The following is a 14,661-nucleotide window of genomic DNA, read 5'->3' as shown; positions in this document are numbered from 1 at the left end:
GTGTATAGTGTATAGTGCAAGGTGCCATCTGAATAGCATTTCAGAGTGCCTGCTTTTGAAATGCAAGGGAATTGAGTTAAGATCGATATATATGGCATTTTTCTCATAAACACACAACAGACTTGCTCATTCTGTGAAACAATTAATAAGGTGGGACAGTAACCCCAGTTCTCCAGTAACTTTAGTATATCCTCTACTGTGATAAGAAACTTTCAGATTTGCAAACATTTGGAAAGAAGTTGAACATTGTTGGGTTTTTCAGAACCACTACTGCTCTAGGGTTCTAGGAAACCAACCTTTGAGGAACAGCACAGGATTGATACAAAACTCTTAACTGTGTCTTGTTACGCAGACGAGCTGTTAGGCTAAGACTTCATAAATCAAAGTTTGGGGTTTTGGTGTAAAGTACAAATAAAACCTGCAAGCGCTTGAAGGTCCACATTTATTTGGATTATTTACTTCTTTTTACTTCAACACTTATTGTTTGAATGGATTGTGTCCTCCAACGTATTCCACATCTTTGACATGTAATGTCTACAGCTCTGCACTTCGGAAACTTTTTCGTTAGAGGACGGCCTGCGTTGATGATGTCGGATCGATGTCCCTTGAAGGCCTCCGTCAAGGGGGACGTCACCGGATGTTATAAATAGGACGTACGCCGCCCATAGCCTCAGTTCTGTTTTTTCCGCAAACGTGTTTGCTTCGAGAACTTGGCGCGCCTTGTGTGTTTCATCGCAGAGATGTCTTTTTCTTCGACCTCTGCGACACCGCGGTCTGGCAGCAAGACCTGCCAGGACTGCAAGTCAAAAATGTTGATCACCGACCCGCATCGCATTTGTTTGTGGTGGTTGGGCGCGAGTCACGACACCGACTGTTCTAAATGCCAGTCGCTGACTGCCAAGGCCTTGCAGGAGTAGAAAGTCGAAAACCAAAGGGGTGTCCACTGGGGTTCTCGGTCCCGGAGTGGTTCCCACCATTCTTCGTCCTCATCGCGACGTTCTCGGAAGCGCTATCACCGGTCACCTTCCCTGTCCTCCTCGGAGGATGGAGCTGTGAGGAAAGTGGCATGCCTGACGAAGTCCTCGACCCTGGAGGAATGGGCTGCCTTTAAGGAGCAGATGTTGGCGATATTTCTATCGCAGGGCACGGTTCCGGTCGCACATTCTAACGAAGCCGGCACAGAACAGTCTCGTACTGTGGCTCGCACGCCTTCGGGCTCGGGTCTGTGACGCGACTCGCACCGGGAAACTTCGAGGTCCCGTTCGGTCAAGGCTTTGGATAGTCGCAAGAGACTCGTCTCCAGCGAAACCGATACAACCTGCTAAGGGCTCGAAGCTGTCGTCGACTCGGTCGGCGCCGTGTCTGTCCAACTCGGTCGGCGCCGTGTCTGTCCGACTCAGACATTGACGCTTTGCCGTCTTATCAGCCCACGGAGCCTCAGTGTCGACACCGAAGCCTTCGGCACTCACGACGCCGAAGTTGTCGATGCTTTCGGTTTCGAAAGCCTGCGGCGCCCTCAACGCTTTTGGGTATTTTTGTCCACAATTTGCCATTGGAGTACCCTGATGTGGTGGATCCTTCAAGGAAGGCTATGACGAAGTCTGTGTGGCCTGTTTTGGAATCCAGGCCCTCTTCTGTCCCCAGGCCAGGGTTTCAACTCCTTCTGGACGACATATATGAAGAGGAAGAAAGATTTGAATTTGAGGACCCTGTTGAGCATGATGTGACGCCTGTCTTTTCTGGAGACAGTCAATTGGAGGAGTTGAGGCAAACACTTCATGATCCCAGTGGGTTGGACACTTCTTTGGAAGTGGAATTTGGCAGTCCTGAGCCTGGGGCTCACGCTGAGTCTTTGTACAGGCGGCTCATGGCTAGGCTCTCGGTGTATCTGGGCTGGTCCAGTCCTCCTGAAGACTTTGTGCAGGATGATCTAACGGACATTTTAGATCAAGGTCCGTTCTCTGAACCAGTGTTACCGTTTCATCTCACCTTACAGAAAAGGGTGGCAGCTGCTTGGAAGTCACCGGAATCTCTTCCGGCTGTTAATAAATCCTTGACAAAAAAGTACCGCCCTTCCATTAGTGACCTCAGCTATTTATCCACTCACCCCACTCCCGAGAGTTTAGTGGTTCAGGCGGCTACGTCCACCTCGATGCAGGCAGTGTACCCTACCATCCCTCCTGATAGGGACGACAAATGCTTTGACGGTTGGGCTCGGAAGGTATTTTCTGCGGGAAGCATTGCATTGAAATCGGCCAACTCCACTTGTGCCTTAGCAAGGTTCTCACACTCTCTGTGGAAATGTTTCTTTACCGGCTGAGCATATTCCTGAGGGGAAGAAAGGGATGGGGTTCCTTGCTCTCTTGCAAGATGGCAAGGATGCCATGTGTGAATCCCTTCCGTTGGGTTTGGATACAGCCGACAGTGTTAGCGGGTCCATGGCTGCGAGCACCGTTATATGCAGATTTGCGTGGTTGCGGAAGTCAGGTTTTTCTCCGGATGTGCAAGCCCGTCTTCTGAACATGCCCTTTGATGGCACACATTTGTTTCGCAACAAGGCTGACGAGAGCCTTGAGAGGTTACAGACCTCGAAAGCATCAGCAAAATCTTTAAGCGCAGCTGTGTGTCAACCTCCGCCTTTTCGTCCTAGGGTACAGCAGGAGAGGGGAGGTTCTTTTTGTTACCACTCCTCCTTTGGTAGAACGAGAGGGGCAGCCAGTCAAAGGAGCCAGCAAAAAAGTACCCGTGGTGGATGTTAGGGAGAATTCTCTGTAAAGGCTAATTTCCCAAACCTAGTGAGTCCCCCAGCAGCTTTGCTGGATTTTTGGGGTTTATATTTTCCTCCTAAGAGTGAGACTCTTTTCCTCCCACTCTTATACATGATTTGAGGTATTCCTTTGACTTTGTATGTGTTCTATGGGCTATGGGGTCCTTTACCCCATAGGGTTTCATGTGTTTTTGATATGTGGGTTACGCAGCACCCGCCGTGCAGTAACCCAGGGGTGTTGTAGCAACCCCGAAAAACCTAGACTCCATACCCTGGGACTGACTACTGTCTCCCAGGGCATGTAAAGTCACCATTGGCTTTACTAGTCTTAAATTGTGAACAGAACCAGTACAAACCATCATATTGTGGACGTACTGGTCGGGGCAATTCGATTGCCCCGGGGTCTGTTGTTCGAGGGGGCACTGTCCAGTCCCCCCCGACCGAGTTTTGGCTGGTGGCAGTGGATACTACTTTTTATATTCGACCGCGAATATATTCCTATGGGATTTTCCCATTGTTCGAGGCTACCACTTTTTAAAATAGCCTTGAATATACCGCCGGTTTATTAAATTAATATAAATTCACTGGTTGGTATTTTTTGCTGAAACTTGGTTCCAATATGGCGTTTGTGTTCGCTTCTGTGACTCCAACCCAAGTCGAGACCTTTGTTCCACTTTTTGGCGGGCTTCTCCACAGAAGCCTCCAAAAGTGGTGCCACTCTGTCTGGGTACCACAGGGGGTGTGGGAGGGGGTTTAGGCACCCTGGACTGAGTTGCCTCGGCAACTCAAGTCGCACTCTTGTGTGATTGGCCCACCACTTAGCATGTTTGAGTGACAGCTAGGCTGAATGAGTGGGGGTTTTGTCATGATCTCTGCTTCCAAAAGGTCAGGGTTTTCCCAACTCCCTTGGAAGCAGATCCATAACCCAGGTTACGAGTGCCAACCAGTCCCAATTGGGACCTTTTGGACCCAGTCCTGGCGCCAGTGGCACCAGGCTCATAAATATGCCCAGTCCCAGCGCTGGAAGCGCCGGGCTCATAATGCTTGGGTGGACTTACCTGCAGCAGACCATGCTGCTTACTTGCCTGCCAGTTGAGCCTCTGATCCTCTTCTGTTTGGAACTACTTTTCCTGTTGGGTGGGGCTGGAGCCACTCCCTAGATTCAGAACACTGGAACTCTTCTGGAAGGCAGGAACTCTTTTCTTACCAGGAACTCTTTTCTTACCTAGGCGTGGCTGTAGAAGGAGACACCTAAGCACTACAGGAGGCTATTTAAACCACACCCGGTGGATGAATCTTGCTTTGCGTTATTCTGCAACCTCTGCAGCAGGACGCTCATCGTGTCTTCTGCATCCGGTCCTGGGCCTAAGGAAAAAGGCTTACCATCCTGAATCCAGTCTTCAGCAACACCTATAAAGACAAGAAAGAACAGGTTAGCATTCCGGCATCTGAAAGGCAAAGGCTTACCATTCTGAATCCAGTCTTCAGCAACACCTATAAAGACAAGAAAGAACAGGTTAGCATTCCGGCATCTGAAAGGCAAAGGCTTACCTACTCTTCGTGCGCTCCGGAGGTCTTCACACTGCATTCCGGCATCTGAAAGACAAAAGCTTACCAACTCTTCGCACGCTCCGGAGGCCTTCGGCGCTGCATCCCGCATCTGAAAGACAAAACAAGGTGCGTTTAAAGACATTGGGGAACTTTAATACTCACGTGCCATTACTCCTTTCCACATCTAATCCAGTGGGTGTTCCGGCACCCTGCAGCCGCTCCGAACTCGTACCTGCAAAATAAAAAGACAGTTAGAGCGCATCGTGAAGCAGGCAACAAGCGCTTACTTACGTGCTTCCAGGCGCTTCTATTCATCACACGGGCTCAATCTTCAACTCACTTCAGCCCGTCATCCGCCATCGCCGGAACCCTGCAAAACAAGAGACATCATTACTAAAGACTTTAAAGACATTTGAATGACTCGAAACTTACCGTTCGTGCAGTAAACGACGGACAGCAGTCCTCTGAAGTCAAGAGGCCTGCGCTACCTATCCAGTGAAGAAACTGGTTACAGCACCCTGCCCCGAGGCAGATGGAGAGCTCGGCATTCACTTACCTAAGGTGAGAGCGTTAACCTTTGGGGGTCTACAGGAGAGGAGAAGAGGAAAGAGATAGGGACACCCCAATAACCCCAGTTCATTAACCCCATATTTTCTATCTGCAGATATCTTACTCTACACGTCAGGCATACAGTGCACAGAGGTCCAGCCCAAAGAGCCAACCGGGTGCTACACATCACCTTTGAAGATACGGTAGTCGCCCAGTCAAGACCGGCGCCTCTGCGAGAATCAGGTGAGCGTTACAGGTTTTCTGCATAAAAGCAGGGCTTTGGGGACTGGAACTTCAGAAGTCGCCACAGGACCTAAAGAATCCGAGGAGGGAGAAGCCGAGCCGACCTACAACGACGACACCACCGGTGGAGCCCTGCTGAACCGTCTCACCACTTTTCCTGATGACAGAGGAGATCTCCAGTCCAGAGAGTCTTCTTCCTTTGACTGGTGGTGATAACCAGTTTGCCCGTCTTTTCCCCTTCCTGGACCATCTCGTGGCCGCCTTGCCTGTGCCAAGCACCCCAGCAACCGGAATACCATAGTTTACCACTACCGCAAAGAAAAGGGTAGTACCTTGTAACCGGAAAACTCTGCAGCTGGTTTCTTCCCTGGCAGTGCAACGACCTTCATCTTTCCTCCACGTCGAGACCTCCTCTTCCTCTGGACGAAACACCGACTTGCACCCACTGCCAGGAACAACTGCCCCCGCTGGAGCATTCTTCCCATTTCAGGTAGTGTGTCCCGCCTGGCTTCCCTTGAGACAGATCGTTCAGGGTGACAGTAAATCCTCGACTTTCTAACCTGCGTTAGCCTGGGGCCTGTTAACTAACTTTTCCTGACTTGATCTCAATCTTTTATGAACTATCTACAAAGACTCTTTGGGCATAACCCCACTGTGTGATCCTGGACACATTTCGCTTGCTCTCTCTAAGAGTGGGCCTGGCATTTGAACTTCCTTGCTCTCCAGTAGACTTTGCATAACCTGCCTCACTGTGGTTCTTTGAAAAGTATCGAAATTGTGTGCTTTCATAACTTTGCCTTTTCCCTCCCTTTTTCTATAACTTATTAGAGTGCCATTTTATGTTAAGCGCTCACCTCTGTCTGAAAATAAGTGGCGTTTCTAATTAATTCTTGTCTAATAAGTAATCAGGGTTGTATATATATAATAGTGACTGTGTGTTGAATTTACTTACCTCTTTTTGTGCTACTGTAATTTACAAGTGTGTCTTAAATAATTATATACTTTTACACCAAAGCTCTGGTCAGTGTTTGCTTGTGCTACTGTGTCTCTGTACCTATTGTGTATACTCTATATACTGCCTAACTCATCTTGAGAGAAGTCTGATTGCTCAGCCACAGCTACCAAGTAAATCTGGGTGGTACAGACTGCTAACAATTGGGTTTACTGCCAAACACCTGTAGTCCCAAATCTTTTGCAGTGGTCTCTAAGGGAACTGCACAGGTTTCTGCCTAACAGTGGATGGGGATATAGAGGTGCCAAAGCCGCTCAGGCAGCTGCCTCTTTGCCTTTAGGAACTGCCGCAGCCGCTACAAAGCAATCATTAGGCCATGTCCCATGGTTCGCCGGTTGGGGGCAGGCTAGCCTAGCATCTTGAAGAGTGGCGAGCCATTACTTCGGATGCGCGAGTTATGGATACAATAGCCCACAGCTACTGCCTTCCCTTCCTACAACGGCCTCACGACAGTCCACCGGGAAAACTCTCTTTGAAGCTTCCAGACCCGCTCCTTGCGCAGGAAATCTTGACCCTGCTGGAGAAAGTTGCCATAGAACTGGTGCCTGTAGTGGAGAGGAACAAGGGATGGTATTCCCCTTATTTTTTGATCCCAAAGAAAGACAGGGGGATTGAGACCCATCCTGGACTTGTGTTGGTTGAACAAACTTCTCAGGAAGGACAAGTTCAAGATGGTTACTCTTTCTCAAGTCCTCCAGGCCCTTCAACTTCAGGATTGGTTGGTGTCTCTGGACCTACAGGATGCTTACTTCCATGTGCCGATTCATCCCAAGCACAGAAAGTCCCTTAGGTTTGCAGCTGGAGACTCGCACTTTCAGTTTCGGGTCCTTCCGTTCGGATTGACCTCCGCCCGAGGGTCTTCACCAAGCTAATGGTGGTGGTGGTGGCAGCGTACCTCATGCGAGGGGGGGGGGATTCACGTCTACCCCTACCTGGACGAATGGCTGATCCGGGCATGCTCTCCCAAGCAAGCATTGGATTACCTCAGTCTCATCTGCCGCTACTTCCACAGGCTGGGCTTCTCCCTCAATTTCAAGAAGTCACATCTGACACCTTCCCAACAGCTCCAGTACAATCGGGGCTGTGTAAGACACGTCCTTCTGGAAGTGCTCGCTTCCCAAGTTGAGGGCTTATCACATTGTGCAGATGGTGGACAAGTTTCAACATGCCCAGAGTCTCCCGGCTTTCGAATTCTTAAGGTTGCTCAGCCTCATGGCATCCTGCATTTTTCTGGTGCCAGAGGCCCGGCTGAGGATGAGATCCCTGAAACGGGTCCTCAAGATGCAGTGGTCACAGTTCTTAGATGTCGGATCCTGTTCAAATTCCACTCTGTCTCCCAGGATCTTCTGTGGTGGGCAACGAGGGGAACCTGATGGAAGGGGGAGCCGTTTTGGCAACCATGGCCGGAGGTGACTGTAGTGACAGATGCTTCCCTCACAGGATGGGGCACTCATGCCACCAAATTGATGGCCAGCGGTCGTTGGTCTCCGTCGGAATCCAAACTCCACATCAACCTGTTAGAGCAGAGGGCCACCAGGCTCGCCCTGAAGGCTTTTCTGCTGTCTGTGCGAGGGAAGAGTGTCCTGATCATGACGGACAACACAGTGGCCATGCATTACCTCAACAAAAAAGGGGGGGGTAGGGTCACTCCCGTTGTGTTGAGAGGCAATTCAGCTCTGATTCTGGGCCATCCAGCAGGGAATTTCGATCTCGGCAGTTCATCTGGCCAGAGACGAAAATGCGGCAGCGGACGCTCTGAGCAGGCAGAGCACAATCTCTCATGAGTGGGAGTTGGATCAGGAAATCCTTCAGTAGATCTTCGCCCTTTGGGGAACCCCGCAAGTGGATCTCTTTGCCACCAGTGCCAACTGGAAGTGCGAGAGATTCTGCTCAAGGGAATTTCCTCAGAGAGGAGCCTTAAGAGACGCGTTTGTAGTGGATTGGTCATTCCCACTGCTGTACGTGTTTCCTCCAGTCCCTGTCATTCCTCAAGTATTGCGGAGGTTCTGTTCCCACATGATCCTCATTGCTCCGGATTGGGCCAGGAGAGGGTGGTATCCGGATTTTCTAGAAATGTCCATCTGTCCTCCATTCCGTCTTCCCTACCGAGAAGATCTGTTATCGCGGCGGGGGTCAGGTTCTCCATCCAGAGGTCAAGACTCTCAACCTTCATGCTTGGTATCTGAAAGGTTGAGGTATAAGGATTTGGACCTCCCAGATGACGTGATGGACGTGTTGCTTTTGGCCAGGTGGCCTGCAACAAAATCCCTGTACCGTTGCTGTTGGCGTAAGTTCTGCGACTGGTGCAGAGGTCACAATGTTGATCCTTTTCAGTGCTCCATTCCTATGGTTTTGTCTTTCTTACTTTCATTGGCCCACAGGGGCCTTCAAGTGGGTACCATTAAGGGTTACCTGGCGGCGCCGTCTATCTTTAAGCACTCGTCTGAACAATGTTCTTACTTTAAGATTCCTTTGATTTCTTAAAGAACTGACTAATGTGTTCCCACCGTCCCCTTTCCAGGTGCCGGTTTGGAATTTAAATTTAGTTTTGCAATTTCTCATGGGTGCTCCGTTTGAACCTTTGCTCTCTTGTCCTTAGAGATTATTGTCCTTCAAGACTGTGTTCTTGGTTGCGGCTACTTCCGCTCGCAGAGTGAGTGAATTTCAGGCACTTTCCTATAAACCACCCTTTACTGTGTTCCACAAGGACACGGTTGTACTGCGGGTACGTCCTTCCTTTCTACCTAAGGTAGTATCTGAATTTCATTTGAGTCAGAAGGTGGTTCTCCCATCTTTCTATCCTCCTCATCCTGGTGAGGAAGAGGAGCGACTCCATCGGTTGGATCCTAGGAGAGCTATGAGCTTTTATATTTCTAGTATGTCCAGGGTCAGAGTGGACGATCAATTCTTTGTAGGATATGCTGGTCACCGATTGGGCCAGGCTGTTACCAAACAGACCTTGTCCAGGTGGATTATCCTCCCCATTGCGGATTGTTACCGATTGGTGTGCTAAGGACCCTCCTGAAGGGTTGCAAGCTCATTCTACTAGGCGCATGGCTACTGCCACTGTCCTCCAGCGGGGTTTTCCTATAAGGAATATTTGTGATGCCGCTACATGGGCTTCACTCCACACCGTTGTTAAACATTAATCCCTGGATACCATCCATGATCAGGATATCGTCTTTGTTAAGACGATTCTTTAGTCCGCCATCTGATTGGGTACTCTAAATTCTTTTCCTTCCTCCATTTTCTGGTACTGCTTTGGGATGTCAAAGATGTGGAATACGTTGGAGGACACAATCCATTCGAAGAACAAGTTACCAACTGGTAACGTTCTTTCGACTGGATGTTCCTGCAACGTATACCACATCGCCCTCCCAGCCTGCCCCTTTGGAGAATTTCCTATGCAATTGCAGCTTACGTTTCCGCAAGGCTATGTGCAGTCAAGCAGGCATGAGACTGGAGCCACACGTTCTGGGGGAAAAAACTTAAACTGAGGCTATGGGCGCTGTGCATCCTATTTATAACATCCAGTGAAGTCGCCCTCAACGGGGGCCTTCGAGGGACATCGACCCGACGTCATTGACGCAGGACGCCGTCTGCCGAAAAAGTTTCCGAAGTGCACAGCTGTGGACATTACATGTCAAAGATGTGGAATAGGTTGGAGGAACATCCAGCCGAAAGAACGTTACCAGTTGGTAAGTAACTTGTTCTTTACTTCTATTTATTTAGCAAGACATATGTCTTAGGCAAAGGTTACTATTAGGCAAGTAAATAGATACGGTTAGGGAGATTATCATTTCCATGCTTCATCCTCTCTCCTAATGAGACCGCCAGCACTGTTTGCTGGACTTCTGGAACCTTTTTGAAATACTGGAGCCTTTTTCCACTCATTCATTCTTATGGGCTCTGTCTTTTGGAACTCAATTATTTGTATTGTACCTATCCTATGGAGTCTATTTTCCTCCATAACTCTTAGAGGCATCTGTATTCTACTATTGCAGCACACAGCTCCTTATGGGCAGTGTTGCTGGGGACCCTTAGGGTCCTCCTTTGAGATTATTTTTCTTTATCCCAGAGTAACTACAGTTCTTAAGGATACAGAGATGCTTGGTATCTCTCCTAAAACATTATAATCTGAATGATTGGCCCACAACACCTTATGTGGAGTGCCAAAGGGATATCTAGTATACCCCTTCTCTCTGTTCTTGTGACTCTTTAGTCACATACATTATCTCCTAGTTATGGCTGGTAGCAGTGGGCGTGTTCTAACAACTACTGTGTGATTTTCCTACTGCAGGCTATGTCCATAGCCTCAGTAGTGCACAATAGGGGAACCCAAGTACCAACTTGCGAACTCCCTTCTTTTTTGGGCATTACTAGCATGGCTGTTTTGTTAGCCCTTCTACCATTCTGGGAGGGGGAGGCCGGTGTGTGTGTTTTGCCTTTGGCGGGAACCCTTGGGTGTCCCCGTCTAGGCTCCAGAGTGTCTGGTTAGGCAGGAAGCGGGGGAGGAGTTTTACACCCCCCTGTCCTTTGTCTGCTAGCGTGCCTGAATAGAACCAGCTCCCACTGGGGGTCTGGCTGTCATAATTGGAGTGCCAAACATCCCTTTCTGTAAATTGATGAGAGAGATTGCAGAGGAGTGTGTGCTGGAACTGTTTAAAAGGTGAGGCTCCTGGAGTGAAGAGCAAGTCGACGTCTGGAAGCTGAAGTAACCGAAGAAGATGACGACCAGAGACACCTGCAGACCCTTTGCAACACCGTGTAGCGACCACTGCAGCCCTGACCCAGTTTTCTTTGCGACTGAGGAACTCTGAAAAGTCGACTCCTTCCCTTTGACTGGTGGGAACAACCAGTCCCAAGACGAACTTTGATTTGAGCCATCTCCCGGGGTCCTGTGAGTTTCCAGAGCTGCAGAACCCAATACTAGGAGACCTGCTGCCCATTTCTAGTGCATTGTCGTTGAAAGGCTGAAACCGTCCAAATCTTGGCTGAGCCCTCCAGGACACTCCAGAGATCTGATCCTACTCTCCAGACCCCCTCATCAGAGTGTGGAACTGCAGGAAGCAAAGAAGATTGACCGGGTGAATCACGTCCTTTGTTGATGCTGCAGATGAGGTGCCAAAACCACAGAGTGACCACAGAGTGACCAGAGAAGTTGATGAAAGCTGTGCTAGAGATCCTCCCTCGAGACTGCTGCTGAGAGATCCCATCCATTGCCCTTCCTTTCATCAACAGACCAAGGAATCCGGAGGTCGGGTCGAGAACTGCAACATCACGGAGCATCCACCACAAACGTTTTCTTCAAACATAAGTTACTGTGAGGAAAAAGGTATTGGTTACCCGATTCCAGAAAGTAGCCCCAGAGCGTTGGACTGCACGTAGCGGTGTCCAGTGCAACCCCTTCTTACCTCTGACTCAAGCTGCTGCTTGTGTCCCTTTACTGAGTACTTTCACAGGGTCTCCGACGTTGGTTAAGCCTTCTTCTATCTTTGTTCCTAGAGACCAGAAAGTATCCACAGGAACCTTTGATTTCTACTGCTTTGCAAGACTTTAAACCGATACGAACTGCCTTTTAGCTAGGATTGCGTTTTTGACTTTGAAAGACTTGCTGTGCTGCAACACTGCCTCTAGAACCTGAAGCTCTGCTAGGATAACACTAACCAACTGTTTTACTTCCCAGAAATCACCATCTTATGTGTATGCTGACTAAATGCAATTACTGTATTACTTTGTTGATGCGATAGTACGGTGGAGCTGTCAAAAATCCTGTAACATTTGGGGGTGTTCAGCAACTACCAACCAAGAAGTGGCCTTTTGAAAGTTTTGTAAAGTATACCCATGTGTGTTAGTTAATTGTGCTAAGTACAGTGACTCTTGTGTAAAGATAATAAATATATATTTTATTATAAATGTATGTGTAAGTGTTTCTTTGATATGCATTACTAACTGCGTTCAGTGTACTTACCTACAGCACACATCTTCCTCTTAAAGTAAGCCTGACTGCTCTGCCACTCTACCAAGGTCTCTGAGTAGTACAGACTGATACTAAGAGTTGGGGATCTATGAACAATCTGGGATAGCTTACTAAAGTATTACCTCCAAGTGTGTCTTTAGGAAAACTCCCCTAACAAATACCAACAGATATACAAAATGGCCCCCCTGTATAATGTACAATGTTGAAAAGAGCAGATTATCTACTTGCATAACAAAGAAGAAGCTTCAACAGTACTAGACCTGTAAAGTAAACAAAAGAGGTTGATCATCTGTGGTCACCCCAGCAAAAACCAATCCAAACTATCATGCTCCTATCTCCACTCACCAGCCCAAGCTCAAACAATGAAACAGTCTAATGCTGTATATACATTTCGAATGGATTGTTCTCCCCCCCGCTCCCCATGTATTCCTCATCTTATGATATTTCCATATCCAGCTGCTTCGGAAGTTTTTTCCAGCAGAAGGCGCTGCGCGAAGATGTCGGTCGACTGGATGTCCCTTGGCGGTCTCCGTCTCGATGATGACGTCATCGATGTTATAAAGTGCGTGCAGCGACCGTTGGATTCAGTTCCATTGTTATGCGAAAGTTATCGCTTCGGATACAGTCCACTTCGGTTCCCTATCGAGAATGTTTGAGTATATTATTGAAAATGGCATCATCATCAGCATCTTCGACTCTGAGATCAGGGTTTAAGAAGTGCCAAGATTGTGGGGCAAAAATGTCCCTTATGGACCCCCATCGGGTGTGTCTGTGGTGCCTCGGTTTCTCTCACGCTACCTTCCACTGTAAGGCCTGCCCATCGATGACGGTGAAAGCCCTGAAAGAGCGAAGAGGAAAATTAGCGACAGGTAGGTCAAAATCCCCTTCGACGACCCCGTCAAAAAGTGTCTTCAGACGAGTCGAGAAATATTTCTCCTCGTAAAAAGACAGAGATCGAGATCATGCAGTGGTTCTCACCACTCGTCATCTTCACGACGGTCGAGGAAAAGGCACCATAGGTTGCTGTCTTCGCCGTCGAGTTCCTTCCCGGAACGGGTTAAATGCCCGACAAAATCGGCCTCTCCAGCTGAGTGGGAAAAGTTAAGAATAAAAATGATGCAAGTTTTTGAGAATGCGGCCTTGAGCCCCCTTTGAAAACTCAACAAGAAAAGGGATAAGGGCAAAAACTTTGCGCCCTCGGGCTCGGAAGGCAAAGAAAAATCTCCTTGAGAGCAGTCGAAGGATTCCTCGAGTCGAGACAAAGCTTCCTCGAGGAAGAAGTCATCAATGCCATCGGCACCGAAAGACTCATCGGACCATGACAGGTCCTTGACGCTGAAAGCGTTGACGCCCTCGACGTCGACTGGGTCGAAGATTTTGGCGACATGATTGAGGATCATAAAAAAAAGGTGTGTACACCATTCTGAAGAAGGGACTTCTTTGAGTCACTTTCTTCACTTTTATGAGGAAGCAGAACGCTCTTCGGATGATTTACGACCTTTGAATTTATTTTAATTTATTTTATTTGTTTAGTTTTAAGTAATTACATAAAATTACAAGACATTGGGAATAATTGCATAAAATTACAAAAATTACGATTAATTGCATAAAATTGTACACATTATATCCTAAAATCCATAAATACAACGTACTTTCTAGACATTCTTATGTCTATGCTCTCTTTTACTTGCATACACAACATTGCTAAAACTTCATCATTGGTTGTGTCAATTACAGTACTCTGTTGTTAAAATTCAATGATCTTTACATTTTAAGGAGACCATTTTAATTAAACTGGGTTCAGGTTTACTCAGTTTCTGTTTTCAGCTAATTATCTTTCCCTTTGTATTGGGTTAGCTAATTAACATGCTTAATCAACGCATTATTATCAAACTTCCCATTTTCAAGCTTTTTTTTAATACACTTCCAGTTGATAGAAACTTAAATGGACTGCCTACAAATCAGTGTTCAAGCAGTATGCCCAAAAGGCATCGCTTTTAATGTAATCGTAGTTATGTACTAAATGTCCCAGGTTTGTCATATATTTGGTACTAAATTCAGGGCATTGTAGTAAAACATGTTGTGGGGATTCCAGAATGTTGAGTTTTTTGCATATTCTGCAAGTTCTTTCCTCGCGCGGAATTTTTTGTTGTGCCCCCGTCATTGTTAATAAAGGAAGTAGATTGGTTCTTATCCTTAGTCAGAAATGTCTGACTGCTGGATTTGGGCACATTTTTAAGTAAGTTTCTGATTGTAGATATTAATGCACTATCCTGGAGACAAAAGTATAATTCTTTAATTGTTCTAAATGTTCATAGTTTTTAGTCCAATCCCAGGCTTTGATCTTATTAGTATATCTCTGTTTCAGTACGGGTGCCATTGAATTGTGTTAAATACAGTATTGCTTATGTTTTCGAATACATCATTCCTTCTGGATCTTTCATCTATTAAGCCCAGCGGTTTACATTGAGGAGATGAGTGTATTTTTAGATGTAACGATCCAATCTTTATCCATATCATACTTTTTAAACATGTTAATCCTAGTTCAAGGCGGATGTA

The 14,661-nt window shown here is 47.4% G+C and overlaps 1 protein-coding gene across 8 annotated transcripts in view; it reads left to right on the top strand.

Moving 5' to 3' along the window:
* LOC138567561 (uncharacterized) overlaps positions 1-14,661 on the top strand; it is a 2,466,350-nt gene that overhangs the window by 1,189,585 nt on the left and 1,262,104 nt on the right. The window lies entirely within an intron of this gene.

Source organism: Ambystoma mexicanum, chromosome 2p (genome assembly GCF_040938575.1).
Source record: "Ambystoma mexicanum isolate Mex_15411 chromosome 2p, UKY_AmexF1_1, whole genome shotgun sequence".
In the NCBI taxonomy this organism is placed as follows: Eukaryota; Metazoa; Chordata; class Amphibia; order Caudata; family Ambystomatidae; genus Ambystoma; species Ambystoma mexicanum.
The sequence above is the reverse complement of the archived record's forward strand: the minus strand, read 5'-3'. Positions and strand labels throughout refer to the sequence as shown.